Below are 16,663 nucleotides of genomic sequence, written 5' to 3' on the forward strand. Positions count from 1 at the left end.
CCTCGTCTAAAGACATTAAAAAAGGTAATATTAAAGACTTAGAGCACAGAGAGAAAATTAAGAGTAGCGACGGCAGTGTGATAGTTGTCAAATGATCAAGCGCTGCTGGTGAAATACGGCCTCTTGTCAATTTACCTCAGTTCACGTTTTATTCCAACTGTTCGTGTAAATGCTTAAGCAGTATCAAATTACACGCCCCTTTCATAATGGCTTAAACAGAATTAGGTAAAAAAAAATGCATTGATGGCAGCTGCAATTTACTAGAGGTCAATGGTTTGGAATTGCTCCAAATTCTAAACCCTTGATCCATTTAGCTCTTTGTTTGACGCTTCACAGAGAGTTCTTTCTGAATGTAACTGATGCGTTTGGAAAATGAACATCTAAAAATTATTTTTGTTTGCTGGCAAAGGACAATGTCATATTCTTTGATTTTTGTTACTTTGTCACTTACCACTCAACTCACCATCATGGTGCAATCGTCTGCAGTAATTTATTTTTCTTCCACCTGGCAACAACATCTTTTAATATAAAAATACATCATTTCATCAAATAATAACCGCTCACTGAAAGACATTTAAAACTTACCGAGATTGATATTTAGGTGAAGACCTGATCCAGGAAAACATACTTGTCGCCAGGGAGCTTTGAGTTGCTATTGATGAACAGATATGTACCTCTACTGATTATAAGTCAAACATTTTTATAACATTCCTCGGATATGGCAAGCAAGCGCCATGCAAAAACTCAGGATGTTCACTGTGGCTTTAGTTTGTATTCTTACACGCAGGCAATTGATTCATGAGACAACAACGCACGAACAAGACGGCGTAAGCCATTTTCATTGCATCTATTTGTCAAAACAGACACTCATATACCACTCATCGAGCAAAATTGACGTTTCCTATCAATAATCGCAAGGCCATTTCCCAAAACGACGTTTAGCACAAACCACCTAAGAAATTAGGCACAGTCACGAAACAGAGTGCCAGAGATCATGAACGCTCTTTACTTAAAAGAGAATTGTACCCGTAAAAATTAAGAAATTTAGCGTGAAAGCGTTTGGTGGAATAACCCTGACAAAGTAGATTTTGCAGAAGTAACTTGTGACGTGGATTGAAATCGTCACACAACAATCAAGATCTAACAGATGCTACAAAGCGAGATATGTACACGTCATGTGCAGGACCATCCGGAATATTGCTATCCAGTAGCTTCGTGAAATTTATTTTAGCGATATTTATATATTTGATTGTTGATTAGCGTCACACTCAAGAGTATTTTACTCATACGATAGCAGTCAGTGATAGCGTGAAATTTATTTTAGCGGCATTTATATATTTGATTGTTGATTAGCGTCACACTTAAGAGTATTTTACTTATACGGTAGCAGTCAGTCTATTGTTGGATTAAAGCGGCTTAAACCATCGACCTTTGTCAAGTTACTGACAAATTCCTAAGATTTGGCGTACATATATGCACACCACATGGATCTAGGTCAAATGGTCTTCTACGAAGGTTAGACTATGCAAACAAATTGGGTGTCGACCGCTTATTGTCACGAAGCACCTACATACAGTGACAACGCGGGAATCCAGATATTTGAAAGCTGTCCAATGATGAGTTTAACCCGCATTACGATTGAAGTATTGCAACTGTTTGTGCATAATTTAGTCCGAGGTTTTGGATTCCAAACTTTTACTCTGTCACTCTATTGTTTCGTTCAAAACGAAACTATACAAGTCTCAGTTTTCAGACATTTGTAGTACACGTTGATATTATGTAGTTTACCCGGCTCGGGGAAACATTAGTCAGATATCATTAGTCAGTGATAGATAGATCACTGTGTTTTATTAGTTATACATCAGCGAAATTACAGTATTTCTTTCATTGATAAAAATGATATCTTCATTAGTTAGATGTCACTTTTGCTATTACATTTTGCTATTACACTGCTGGAGACCGTGAAATCTACGTGGACCGCATCACAAGGCCGTGCACTTCGGCGCAATATATAGTTCGCCAAAAAAGACGTAGAAATTCTTCATGTGTAATTTACGTAAATACCTATATTGCATTAGCATCAAGCAACTTTGTAGAATGTATAACTACTTACAGACAGCGTTTAAAGCTGTAAAAAGGTTTTGTGAGCGCGGACGTGAACGAAATTGCAGCGCGTATGAATAGAATCAGAAAAACGACGAAGATGGCACATTGCTTATTTTTTAAACGGATGCTACCGATAAACTGAAACGCATTTATATACATGTAGAGAAAATGTTAGAATATAAATAATAAATAGAATATTGCAAAGTGAAGATTGAATACCATAAATATTGTTCGAGTGAGGGGTGGAAATGGCATTCCATGAGGCGCAAAACGTCGAGTGGGTTATCATTTCTACCTTTCCTCTATTTATTGTTTGCAAAAAATTCTTTTTTTCGTATATGAATTTGTACTATAGCGCTTATTTCATCGTTTACATTGTGTATTTTTCCTGTCTAGTAGCTTTGCTGTTTTGGTCTATCGACTGCGCTCTCCTGCAGGAATCTTGGCTTCGGCAGAAAACTTACAGATCAAATAAAATGGTATTAAGGCTTCTCTTCACTAAAGCAACATGCTGACAACACCGCAAATGTTAAATGAGGCAAGATAAAAAATAGCCTTCGATCAATCCATTGTACCGCCAAGTCCGCTCTCCCAAGGCACTATTTCACTATACTATGTTTGTAATACCGGTATTGTATAGACGTGACTATTAGATCGTCCGCATTGGCTGATGTCCCGTCCCGGGTTTCGAGGCATGGCGCCTCAGGAAGACAACACACAAATGTATAAGTATATGAATACTACAGGGAGACACCTTGATGATATTGCTGACACCCCCAAAACACGCACAAAGACCACATAATGAGCATATTACTCATTGGCGTGAAAATGAGATCCAGTGAAATAGTTCAAGGGCTTCAGATAAAGTGACATTCGGGCAGACATACGCATCAGTTAAAGCCATCAGTGTAACGAAGATACAAGAAAAATATGTACCACCAATTTTGTTAACACACAGAAGGAATTATATTGTCAGTACAGCGAATTACTGTTTATTCGAAATCGGTGTAGATGAAAGATAACTATGCTCTTTAATATATTTAAAGACGTATACCACAGAGAGTAAAAGAAAAGCAGCGACGACGCAATGGCAAATGGTTTAAAGACCCACTCTATACATACATAAAAGCCCCAAATAAATAGATAAATATTTTGCAATATATATAATGTTGTGTTGTTCTAGGCGTTTAACACTTTTTATTCCTTGAGGTACAGACTGCATGCAGTCCATAGACTTTTAGTGCCATTCTAGCATATTCTGTATATACTTGTATCTATGTGAGTAGCTTATAATATAAAGGCCTACAACACAGCGTGTACAAAACAAATCAGTGGTGCGATGGCTGGTAAATGGTCATTTTACCTCAGCTACAGTTTTATTGTAAGTGTTAAATGGTTAAAATGCAGCAACATAATCAAACCTGTGAGACCAGTAATGAAGTCTCCACAGAGGTGGCCACTCGCTTTGATTACGGGTGTTGAACGGTCATATAGATGTGTCTGACCATTTGTCAGCCATCCCACTATCAGTTTTACTGTCCATGCTGTATTTTTGGATAATGGAATGCACAAATTGTCGGAATCGAATGGCAAACGGCAAACTTTTTCGACTTCATCCAAGACATATATAAGTATATGTTACTAATACAGAGATGATGACATATAATAACAGATAACAGAGCATAACACTTTATAGGATAATTAATAATGGATTTGCTTGTCAGGATTTGGGGTGTATTTATCTTAGATTAGAATTTATGCGTCGAAGCCGACATTCGTATACCAGCCGTCAACCAATATGAACGTTCCAGGTCAATTAGCAAGACCAATTCCCAAAACGACTTTTAACACAAACTTTCAAAACTAGGAAAGTATATAAAGTACAAAAAATAGGGAAAAAACATGCAAAAAGTCTATTCTCAAGTTTCAGGTTTTCTGCTTTAAAATTTGAAAAACAAAAAACAACTGTTTTTATCAAAACAGATTATTGCTGATGTAAATTGGAGATAAGGTAAGTTATTTTGAGATTTTCTTGAGAAACTTCCAACTTCTTCTGGCCATTAGTTGCCATGCCGGAGTCTGAAAAAGGGGTAATTCGGTGAGATCAGGGTTCTGTGGAAGATTACAAAGCTGGTTATGCTAATTTTTTAACATCGCCATTAACTTCAGCTAAGGATATTGTCCGACGGTGTGCTTGCAGATCGAAACGTCTATTGTTTCTTGATTTTACAGTAGGTGAGAGGCTATAGCGCTAAACATCAAGCTAATAACTTTAAAAATTAATATGTTAAAGTAGTCCAGGTACTGGTCGAGACATAAGAGAGCACATGTCCCAAAGGAATAATGAAACCAGGCTACCGACAATCTCCTGAATGCTATAATGGAAAAAAAATCTGCTACTGGTTATGAAAATAACCTGTTCGTTCTCTTTCTGTTACAAAACCGAAACTAATGCATCTGGGTATTTGTCATTGCGTTGATCCAGTGAGTAATGAAATTGACAACGCCAAAGATCAAAGTCAATGAGATACAAAGGACATTGCACTGCTTCAAATACATGGTAATACACGCCGGATTAACATCTGAGAGCACGATGAGATTAAGCTTTCTGGACTGATGTCTTTGATGCACCGCGTTCTTGCTTGTTCGACTAATCCCCACAAAGTCAAGTCTCAATTGTCAAGACTACGGCCGACGGAAGGAAAGCGTACCGAAAGGGCTCTTTTTCACAAAAGTAGTTAAAAACTGAAATATACTGATCAGGAAGGTCACATATGAGAACAGACATTTAGAATTACGTCAGGGGGGCGTTGACGGTTCTTTAGTTCTAAAACGTGATCGTTTTGGTATTTTTAACCTTTTGATGTTTTGCTCAACGAAAACAAGCTTCTTCTCAAGGTAAGTCAAGTGAAAAAAACACACTTTAGTGGCGTACATCAAAAAAGACTACATCATACAGAGTAAAACCAGACAAACGAGGACAGTGATAATGGGCAAGTATATATGGTCACCTGTAACCGATGAAATCCGGCCTCTACACAATCAAATAACACCGATATAACTGTGAGTAAATATATTTATTGGATTCATGAATTTTCACAGTTACAGCCTCAGTTGCTGAAATATAACAGTTAAATGAACGTGTTTTCTATGAGTTCAGGATCTACATAAAGGTATCTAACACCAACGACACCTGTCACTGCAGTGACTGAACGATGACGTGTGTTCTTGGATACGACACATGATGTTACAAACACAGACGAACGTATGCACTGGGCTGAGTTAAGAGCGATATTAAGAACCATGAAATGTTGCATGAACTGTGCATGAGTTTGATACAAAACTTCACTTCAGGCCCAAACAGAAACTGTGTAACATTTAATATCCCTAAAATGAAAGCCGGTATGAAGTAGTACATGGAGGGATTTCCCTCGTTGTATATCAGACAAGTTCTCGTATATAAACCATTGACAGGTGATATGTAACTTAAACCCAAATACAGAACATGTAGAAGGCTTAGCATGTTTATGAAAAATCAAGAATTCATGACAAACAAATGGAGAGATATATATACAAGCCAAGAGCATGAATATCGGGATCATAGTTAAGTTCATGTGCAAGCTGTAGATTTCAAGTAACAATGCACATGTACACGCATGATGCCTAATCAATTACCTGCAATGACTTCATCATTCAGTCTTTTCATCTAGAGGCAGTTCAGCAAACAGTGCCGTACGGTCCGTGCATATATCATATAGTTAGTACTACTCGACCATGTACATTGTATCTACCTGTCATACATGCAATGTACATGACAAAACTAGAAATTGTTGCTGAAATAGTTGCTTTGAATGTATACTATCAAAAAGTAATTGGTGACTAAATAATACAGTATCTACCAATAAACTGGAACTGATATGATATGACCTCTGTAAGCGTTATAACAACATCAAAATGAATAACTCAACTACACAGATGCATGTCCCATAGAAATGTGTTAATGTGATTAATATGAGGTTAACTGTTGAAATATTAGTTGGGTCGGTTTGACACCAGTGTTGATTTATCTCGTGTAGCATGTAGAGGACCTTGGCCCTAGTTAATTAATTTAATGATTCTGTCATAGAGAGCAGCTGTAGAAGGAATGATCAGAGTGCAAGTCCTAAGCCAGTTAGAAATGTTCTAGGATTAGAAAGAAGCATTGGCGTGATCTTCACCATCAATAAGTACGGGGCATGATGTTGAAGAGGTTTAGACAGCAGGCACATGTATGCGCCCCGATGTATTTCACACACATCTGTATATGTAATGAATGAATGATTATGGCTTAACGCCACATGTATATGTTATGAGCAACCTTGCCTTGATAGTCTATGTGAGTTATGTGGCGGCAATCGTAGCAATGGCAAAGATGACCATCTGTTGCCGTGCAATATGTGATTGGGTGGGATTCCCTTGGCATATTCTTCAGTACCAGTGCTTGCAAGATATGGCTTGATTGTATATGATTGTAGTAGAAAGTGCTAAGTTGCTAACACAATGTGCTACAAACATAATTAGTGTGTTCTCAGAAAGTATAGGTAGCAGAAGATATGAGCATGGCGTCCCAAGCATAGCGATGAATTCTGCTTAAGCCATGGGGCAAGGGGACGCGTGAATTGCAATTTTTGCATTTACATGAACTTTCAAAATAAAATCCTGACGAAGGTAAACTCATAAGGGGTCGTATTTCACCGGTTGCGTTTCACACTGTCGTCCCTGTTCAGGTTTTACTCTTTTTGCTGTACATCTTTAATAACATTGTAATAAACATTGTAGTGCGGTGCGGTGCAGTAAAATTCCAATGCACTGGGCTTTATTGCATGGTTAATTAATAGTGGTCTATACTGTTCGGTCGAATATTGCGGCTTGAGAAAAGGTATCAAAAAAAAGAAGATTTTAGGGCTTGAGCTAGAGCCGAAAGCCAACCTGACACAGCAATAATACTTACCCTTCCATTTTATGCAGAGCGGGTGCCAATGAGATGGCTTATTGGGTAGATTCCTGAAAGCATCTTAAATTTTTTTTTCGAACAACTGCGAAAGAGTGGTCATCTTTAAATGTAAGGTTGTTAATGTCGTCATTATGAGGACGCTCATAAGAGGAAGCCAGGTCAGTGAAAATCCGGTTCTTCCTTGAATATTTCCCTGTCATGACATGTGGAAAGATCTGCAAGTTTATGGACTTCAATTTAAATGGGGTGAGATGTGTTTGTGTTAGTCACATCTGACGATCTTTACTATTTCTGTTGTGTGAATTGTTCTCTACAACATATTTGGTTGTTTTTGTAGGACAACCGATCTATGGTTGGACTTATTACAAATATCCCTGTTTTGTAATAAAGCTGTCCAGGGACCATATCTGTCAAAATTACTCTTATTTTCTTCCCGAGGTAGACTGTGTACATAATTAAGCTTTTGGCAAAGCAAAACAGCCTATTTTCGCTTTGATTGCAACTGCTCATACATCCAACGTAGGTATCTAATTCAAAACGATGAATATATCGCCCATGGCCGATAGGGTTTAGCGGAACACAATCATAAACTGTGACATTGATTGAAGTCGGAAGGAGGGTTGAGGGGGTAAACTAGAATTACCGTCTGTTTGTCTGTGGACACCATTTTGTCCGTGCATCTCCTCCCAAACTACTGCGCCGATTTTGATGAAACTTACGACTTACTTTAAAAATTTAATGGCAATCGGGTAAGCATTTTCATAGTTATTCTTATTTAGATCTTTTCTTAACAGCGCTATTCCATGTATTCAGATATTGTCCATGCAAATCTTCCTAAAGTACTCAACCTATTTCCATGATACTTACCATACATCTTCCCAACCATCTAAACTTGCGCATGCTTAAGTTTCACTACAATTGGGTAATTGTTTTCATAATTACTCCCGGTCACGTACTTAGTGCAACAATGGATTTTCATATACACAGATGTTGTCAATGCTACACCTACTAAAGTGTTGTATTCATTTCCTTGCAACTTAAACGCTCCAACTTGCCTAGCAATGGTGCGTGTCACAATCGACACATTTATACACGTCCGTTATATGATGATCTACCTCTAGTAGCCAGTCGTCGATACATGGCGTAGTGAAGTGATATATAATTTACGAAATATAATTACTGACCTTACGTCAGACAAAAAAATGGACTGACACAAGGTCTCCTAGTTATAAGTGTGTAGTAAACAGTGTTGTCAGCTCATTCGTCATTACTGCCGGTAAATGATTTAATTGGCTGCATGTGAGGTCCCGCAATCTGAATATGCGGAATGCCTCTGATCAAACCATTAATACTGAAGCACGTCCATGTGGCCCAGTAATGTGAATTGCACAGAATGCACTCAGTCAGCCGATTGAGTTCCAGTACTGATATTATTTTCAATTTATTATACGTCACTCATCTAGCATTACTGAAAATGTCATGTTGCCATCTCATTTATCAATATATAATCACATTAAAATAATGCCAAGGAACCATGTCTCGTTGATGCTTATTCCATCAGCAGAATCCTGGTTTCTTCGAATTTAGCACATTTGGTTCTTGGTTTATAAATGTTATGTTCATTAGAAATACTGCGCTCTCGGCACATTTCAACATTTAAAGCTCATCGTTTTTTTCGGAGAATGTAGCCAGCCTGATGCTGACTGGGCTCTCAGTGAAGATGCTGGTGAACACTACCTACATTGGTTATTCTCTGAGTTCTGCTTGGTTTGACTTTGACCTAACCAGCGCTGAGAACAGGTAAAAAGTACCAGGAAGACTAGCCTATGATCAATATATAACCCCAAAACAAATGTCCGTTGATTTCAGAAGGCTGGTTAGTTACATGAACCTCACACAAACTTCAAGTGGGCTTACAAGTTATACTAGCGTGTTGGCATTGTACTGTTCTTATTTCAGTCATGGATACTACATCAACACGATGGTAGACTACAAAATAGATACACGCAAAAATACATAAATCAATAGAAGAAAGCCATGTTATTTTTATATGACGTCACATTTGCGTACTCGAAAAGAACATTGAATGGTACCAACAATCACGGAAACAGGGAGTGGAACGCGGACCTCAACTGTAGAGCATGACCAGTTTTTCAAGAATCCAGTTGTTCACCGTCAGGTCACTTTTTCACATTTTAAGCGGTTTTAGGATTTGTTTGCCCTTGCCCATATTTTCCGGTCCATTGATCAGCAAATTTGTTTTGGACATATTTTAACTATTATATGGGACATAACTCTTGTATCTTTTGGAACATATTTCTTTAACTCACACCGATTTGTAAGAAGGCCTGAAATGATGCATTGTCAGATTATTTGTTTCACATTTTTTCTGAGTAGTTGTCTGCACTTGTCCGTACGGCAGAATATATACGTTTAATTAAAGACGTGCAGCAAACAGAGTAAAACCATAGCAGCGACGACAGTTATGTAGGTTGCAAATGGTCACACGTAACCGGTGAAATACGGTCCTTGTCGGTTTTCCTCAGTAAAGGTGTTATTCTAACTGTTCATGTAAATGCTTAAAGAGTAGCAAATTAGCAACATGGCTTAAACAGAATCAGGTAAGAAAAATACGATGATGTTGATTGTAATTTGTAAGACATGACTGAGCTAGAATTACTCAATTGCTGTGTTGTCATCACATTAAACATGCCTGACGATTGTTGTAGCCTCCCACCAATGAGAGGTGTTGTACTCTCCATGATTCTAAGTGGGTAAGCCAGTGTTAGTGGAAGCTTGCCGAGTAGCGTGTCGTCCTCCTGGCTTTGTCAGGCTTCCTATATATATATATATATATATATATATATATATATATATATATATATATATATATATATATATATATATATATATATATATATATAAGAGAGTAGTACAAGCTATAACCTCCTCCTGCTATTTTTCTTGTCGTGCATTTATCCATGTTGTCCAGGTTTGGTTTCATTTGCGTCTTATGTAGGTTGTGCACAAGTGCAGTCAACGTTTTAAACTTATGTTAATACTGCGCAATAGCTGATTTTGCTGTATTTATATTTTTCTGGGGGGATTACATCTTTGCAATTTCTGATTGCTTTCTTGCCATTATCATTATTATTATTAGGAATAATGATACATGCATATTACAACAACGCTATGCTATGCGCATTTAACTATAGGGTGGAAATCCTTTGTGATCGGATAAGATGAGAATTGGCCAGACTTATTTAATAGAGCATGTGGTTCTAAATATTTCTTCCCAGCTGCAAATTTTGTTTGTGTGCCAACGTACATTAACGTCCATCCTTCCCAACTTTAATGTCGTTTAGTTTCAATCGTACAGAACGATTGCCTTCACCTAAAAAGTTGACCTTAGTAAGTGGTCCTGAGTGCTGCGGCAAACCTCGAATTAATTGAATAAATAAGGTAATATTTATGCTGTTTTATCTACATATATGAAAGGTATCTACATATATTTGTATCTGTTGTTCAAGTCTTTTATCTATGTTTTTTTCAAAACAGCTGTGTTTTATCAAAGCACGTTTACCTTGACCCGGTCTTGTCAACTGTTCCAGATCAGCATTAATTAAGATTTCCCTTTCACGTTAGATCGACAGAAAACAATGAATGCAAGGCTGGAAAAGTAGTAGACCTTTATACACCTCTAACAACTGGGTAAACGTAGTGCCTTATAAATCTTTTATAGAGTATGTTTTCGTTTTTACCATGAAAACGTTTTTTTTTTCTATCCCAGCTTTTAACACTTTAATAAATCGGTTGCACCATGTATTTAGTGCCATGTATTGTCGACATTTTATGAAAAATCCGAGTCAGTAAGTACTTCCAACGTCCAGAAACTAAACATTATGCAGTTCATATAATTAAGGTATTGATGGCAATTAGATTACCTCAGCCATGTTAGCGGGATGGGAATTTGTTAACATTTAAGGATTTACATGAACAGTTAGAGTAAAAACCTCTATGGCCAAGGTTGACGCAGTGACGCAGGAGCCTCTCACTAACGCGGTCGCTGTGAGTTCAAGTCCAGTTCATGCTGGCTTCCCCATAAGTAGGAAGGTCTGTCGGCACATAACACGCAGGATCTAACAAATGCTACAAGGCGAAAAGTGTATACGCCAAATGCAAGACCCTTTTTGTATAGTGTTGTCCAAGTAAGGATAATTTACAATGCCAAAATTGAAATTATCCCTCCTGTCGAGGGAAGTCTGCGAGAGAGGAAACCGAATGCATCGAAGGTGGGTAAATATCTTTACAATAGCTATCCAATCATTAAAATACCATTTAGTGAATGAGAAAGACCGCACTAGTGAGGATTATTCCTTAATAGTTTCATCATATAGTCGTATTCATGTGAGAACAGGTATAGGTCGGCCAAAAGAGGATTTGAGGCATGGGGGGACCATAATATATCTAAGCTTTTTTCATATTTAACATTTTGATCTAAGCGACCCGAAAGTGTGTACTTTTCGCGGGTCACTTTGAAATCAATTCACTTTCTTATATCACAGCGTTAATAAATGCTTTAAACAATTGCTTTATACTCCTGTGGATATAGACACGGAAGTTTCTCGCTCTTATAATCTCAAAACTTACAGTCTGAAGTCCATATCCAAAATGCCCAGGCACCAGGAACGCATGCAGGTAAAAGTATATACACCAACTCGGAGACACTAACAGAAATCGATTGACATTTAAGGGCAGTAAGTAAATACCTGGCGTCTGTTTTATCGTTAATTGTTTTATCGCCCGTGGTTGTTCACCATTTTGATGGAGCGCCTCAATAAAAAGGCGTAAACACACACGTACACAATACCATCACATCATATGATAAAATACAGAAGGGATATGATTAGTAGGTTCTGATAACATATGTCTGTGACACCTATCTTGCTACATTAGTATTACTGAAATCTGCGAGCTCATGTTAGCTTCCTCTCCCGCCGTAAGTGGGAACGTACAAGTGAAATATTCTTGAGTACGGTGTAAAACACCAATCAAATAAATCGAATAAACAGATTCCTGCAATCTGACTTGTCAACCTACACCCTACCGTACTGCGCGGTAAAACCATCCAGCAGTATTGTTTTTTCAAAGCCACGGAGCAAACAGTATAGATATAGAATGGTATAGCATCGTATTTATTTTCTTTTTCTTCCAAAACATGTCATGGTTCAGAAAACAAACATTTCTTTAATGTAGCTGGTCGGTAGACTCGATGTGCTGCCTCACTAAAATCATCGCGTCAAGCCAGGCATTGGTATTCCACTGAATGAAGGGCGGTCCAAGTCAAAAGAATTTAAAACACCAGTTCACAAAGAAATATGTAAGAAATAATATATAGATAGTAAATAAAGTAGGTAACATGTAAGCGAGGAGCAGACAACAATTTTCAGTGATGCATGGAAGATTTTCTTGCAATAACATCTAATTCAAATTTCGTAGCTCGTGAATAACGTTAACGTTGAAAAAGTCTCAATATCGGATTAAACCGGGTTGGGAAATGAGCTTTCCCGCCGCATCTTTCCAAAAGATGTCTTGACAGCTGAAGACTCCAAAACACTACAAATCTAGCAAAAACAGAAAGCTTCCTAAATTAAAGGATGGATACATGTACACACAAACTGTTTGTTGGTGCAACACTAAATGACACAACACACCACATAAATACAGATTTTTCCAAATGCAATTTATTATTCGTGCGTACAGACAGTAAGATATTCCCATCTCCAAAGATTCCCCGTTAGAATAGCATTTATAGCCCCTTATTTCCATCGAAACATAATATTTCAAATATAAAAGAATGAAATATCAATTTGTATATATGGAAACATAAACTAGCCCACACATAATTAAAGCCACAATCCACTTCTTAGATAAGGCAGAAAGGCTTTTTGCGAAATATTAGTCTTTGTGCTGTGTCCAATCAAACAAATATTCACACCCTGAACTAATGTCGCCAACGAAGAAGAATTTGTAGAAAATGTCCATGAACTCTTCTTTCGAGATTAGTCTGTTTTTGTTTGTATCAATAGTTCGGAAAACTTTGTCCAAGAACTTTTCATCGGTGCACCCAAAAGCGCTGTAATATTTTTCAAGCTCTTGAACTGATATATTGCCATCTTTATTGGCATCGATGATACCAAAAACCATCTCGTTACCGCGAACAACATTGTCTTTGTAGGTTTGGAAAGTTACCGGAGTTGAAAAGCACGACTGAATTACATCAATGTATTGCTGCATGGTGACTTTTCCATTTTTCGCTATTGCTTGGTAATGGATCCACCATTTTGGAATCTCAGCTTTCAGCATTTCCACGCTTTCTGGAGAGGCTTTATAAGCGCGACAAAGATTCTCACATATCTGGTCAAACGTTGCTTTAGTGATAAACCCTTCGTGAAAAATGTCGAGGAAATTGAAGTAACTACAGTATGTCTTCTCAAGAAAGTGGTTGAACTCCATTTTCCTCAACAGCGTTCTGATGTAACCCCTGCAAACAAACGGAGATTTGGTTTAATTCGTGTCCTAGAATTTTCACCTCCGGTTTGGGTTCCAACGCTGGTCAAACCTACTTTTGAGATCGGCTGACCATGTTACCAGCTTCACTTCCACATTTACCGCTCTGAATCTTTACATTCACTAATCTGGTATTTAGTTGTGTTGTCGCCAACATTTAAAGCTACATAAATAAGACCACATAATACCACATAAATAAGATTCACATAAACTTGCTGTAATACTGACTTCAGTGCACCTTGTCCGCAAAACTGCGGAGGCCGTGGGTTTCTTAGGGCTTTGCCCAGTTTCCTCCCACTCCTGGCCGCTGTGGTAAGTGAAATATTCTTGAGTAGAGTGTAAATCATTAATAAAATAAATAAATAAGTAAATAAATGAATAAATAAATAAATGAATAAATAAGTTTTGTCCATGAATTAGAAAGATAGCTCAGACAGCATGTAAACATTGCCAACCGCCAATGAGCATCACGTTGTTAGTCTTGTCTATAATACGTGGCTTGTACTAGTTAGTTTCTGGCGTTACGACATCAAGGTGATGTAATATAACGTCCTCACTTTACGGCACAGCGATACAACATAACAATAATATAAATATATTTATTCATATAATTTCTCTGGGAGGAGTTTTCATGCACATGTATAACCAAAACCAAAAGGGCACCTGATCTGTGCTCTCTACCTGTAACGTATTAATACCATTAAAGACGTACAGCTGCTGCTGGAGTAGCTGCTGGAATACGTATTATAGCGTCAGTGAAGAGCAAATGGATGCTAAGTGGTCATATTAATATCATGTAGATTTTTGTTATTGCGGATTTATCTACTGACTTAACAGAGAAATTAACCAAGATGTTTTCTTACAGCTTGGGGTTCCCACACTGTGATGTTCCTAAAGCTAATTCAGTGAAACGACAATAATACCGTAAATGGACCTCTATCTTCTCAACTCACAGCAACAGCAACAGCGCGGAACGACAGATATAAGATAGCTCTCAGAATACAGATCTTTTATTCAGTAACCAGGTCCTCGTCCGATTATACACCCTGTGCTGTCATCAAATGTTCTGTAAGTGGTTTTCTGTAATTATGAAGTAATTCTGACTTTAAATTACTTAGTAGTTCAGTTCGTGGAGAATGAAGATTATCACGTCACAATTAATATGAATGCATACTCTCTGAAAATGGAAACGTATTATACAACTTTAATAATGTTAAATCCATCATTATGGCGGTGGTGGACGAGAGAAAGCATTTATAACGTTAACTTGACGCTTCCTGTTTAGAAAATGTCGAGGTCTAACACAGTTAACACTTTCAGGTGTCGTATTCGGCACCACAAACGTTAGAAACCGTGTAATATTAGAAATCTTCTAAAAAAATATTTCAGGAAAGAAAAGTCATTATGCATGACATTGTTAACTATTTCTTAAGAAATGTGTTTTCACGTTTAACCAAAGGACGAATGGGGCTTGTGAATATTTCTGGTGTGAAGATGTTTATTTATTTTATTTTATGTAATTTGATTGATGTCTAGCTTCGTACGGCTGTTGGTGGTCAGGACAATCAAGGAACCTATTGAACTGAGATAGACGAATAAAAAAATGGATTCCCGCCATGGGAAAAAAAGAACTTTAACATCAATGTACAAAGCGAGGCATTTGATGAAAGGAGACGATTAAATTCATGAAGCAAAACCTTCAAGAAAAAATCATTTAAAGGTTAATACATACAGCATAAAGTGAAACTTTACTGTCTAACATTTTGAAACACTGTCGTAACATTTAAATGTCTCACTCACCTGTTGAAAATACAGTTGCTTTAACGTTCGGTCCCGCTTTTCCACCTCCTGTCCCGCTTTTCCACCTTCTGTTGAAGATGAATAATTTATTCTGCCCGATGGTTGAAAAGATCTAATATTTACAAGCCATGGACTGGCCTCTGGGCAAATACAGATAGGGACTGAGAAAAAATTTTAATTAAAATTACAGATAGCCTACAGATGCACATCAATCAGCCCGGCCGGTTTAATGAAATCGTACAAAAAAATCCATTATTACACATCTGTGAACCGGAGCCATATTCTTGCACATAGATGAATACATGCTTGATAAACTGCGTGCACACAAATATATATAGGGTCGGCCAGAAAAAAACGATAAAACTTTCAATCGAAATTCTTATTTTTAAACGTGTGTGACTGAGCATGGGAGCGATGTTGCTAAATAATAGACAACGCGATTCAAAAGAACTGTTGGACATAATTTTTCGTCTCCAAATCATGATGAGTATGGTCAATTTTGACATACCTGTTGATTCTTTGACCTGAACAGCATCATCTGTTGCTTTGCAGTCTGTGCAAGAAATTGGCAAACTTCAATAGTAAATGGTAAATGAACAACATGGCCCCTCTTAATTAACCACAAATTGCCCAAAACGTCTCGATCCAAATGAAATTCGCATAAACTCACGTTATAATACCCCTGTGAAAGGAAGTGTTCCAATGTACAGCAAGCACGATTATGGTGCAACCCTCACGTACGCTTCCAACATTCGCCACCCGATACCCCAGTAGGTGTGGTTTCAAAAGTTACCACTACTGTGGGGGCAATACAATTTTATATTTCATAAAAGATATATGTATTCATTCACAAACCTGTTCTTTCTGGAAATGCTAAACATTAGCAATAACATCAGAAATCAGGTCACACATGCTCACCACGAACTCCACACGGAGAAGTACCCAGGCCATGGGCGAAAGCATTATACTGGCATAGGATCACATGTAGCTGGTAAAATCCGGCTTTTGTCGGTTTACAACAGTTATGGTTTATTCTAATGTCCATGTACAGTCAACTCAGGCTAAAAGTCAGTTGTTTACCGCTCGTATCGCGCTCCGAGATAGTGAATAACGCTCCACAGGCAAACTCTCTACTGTGCTGTATCGGAGATGTGGTGAGGCGCCAAGGATAATCGTCGGAAGGTGTGAATATAG

Source organism: Liolophura sinensis, chromosome 9 (genome assembly GCF_032854445.1).
Source record: "Liolophura sinensis isolate JHLJ2023 chromosome 9, CUHK_Ljap_v2, whole genome shotgun sequence".
In the NCBI taxonomy this organism is placed as follows: Eukaryota; Metazoa; Mollusca; class Polyplacophora; order Chitonida; family Chitonidae; genus Liolophura; species Liolophura sinensis.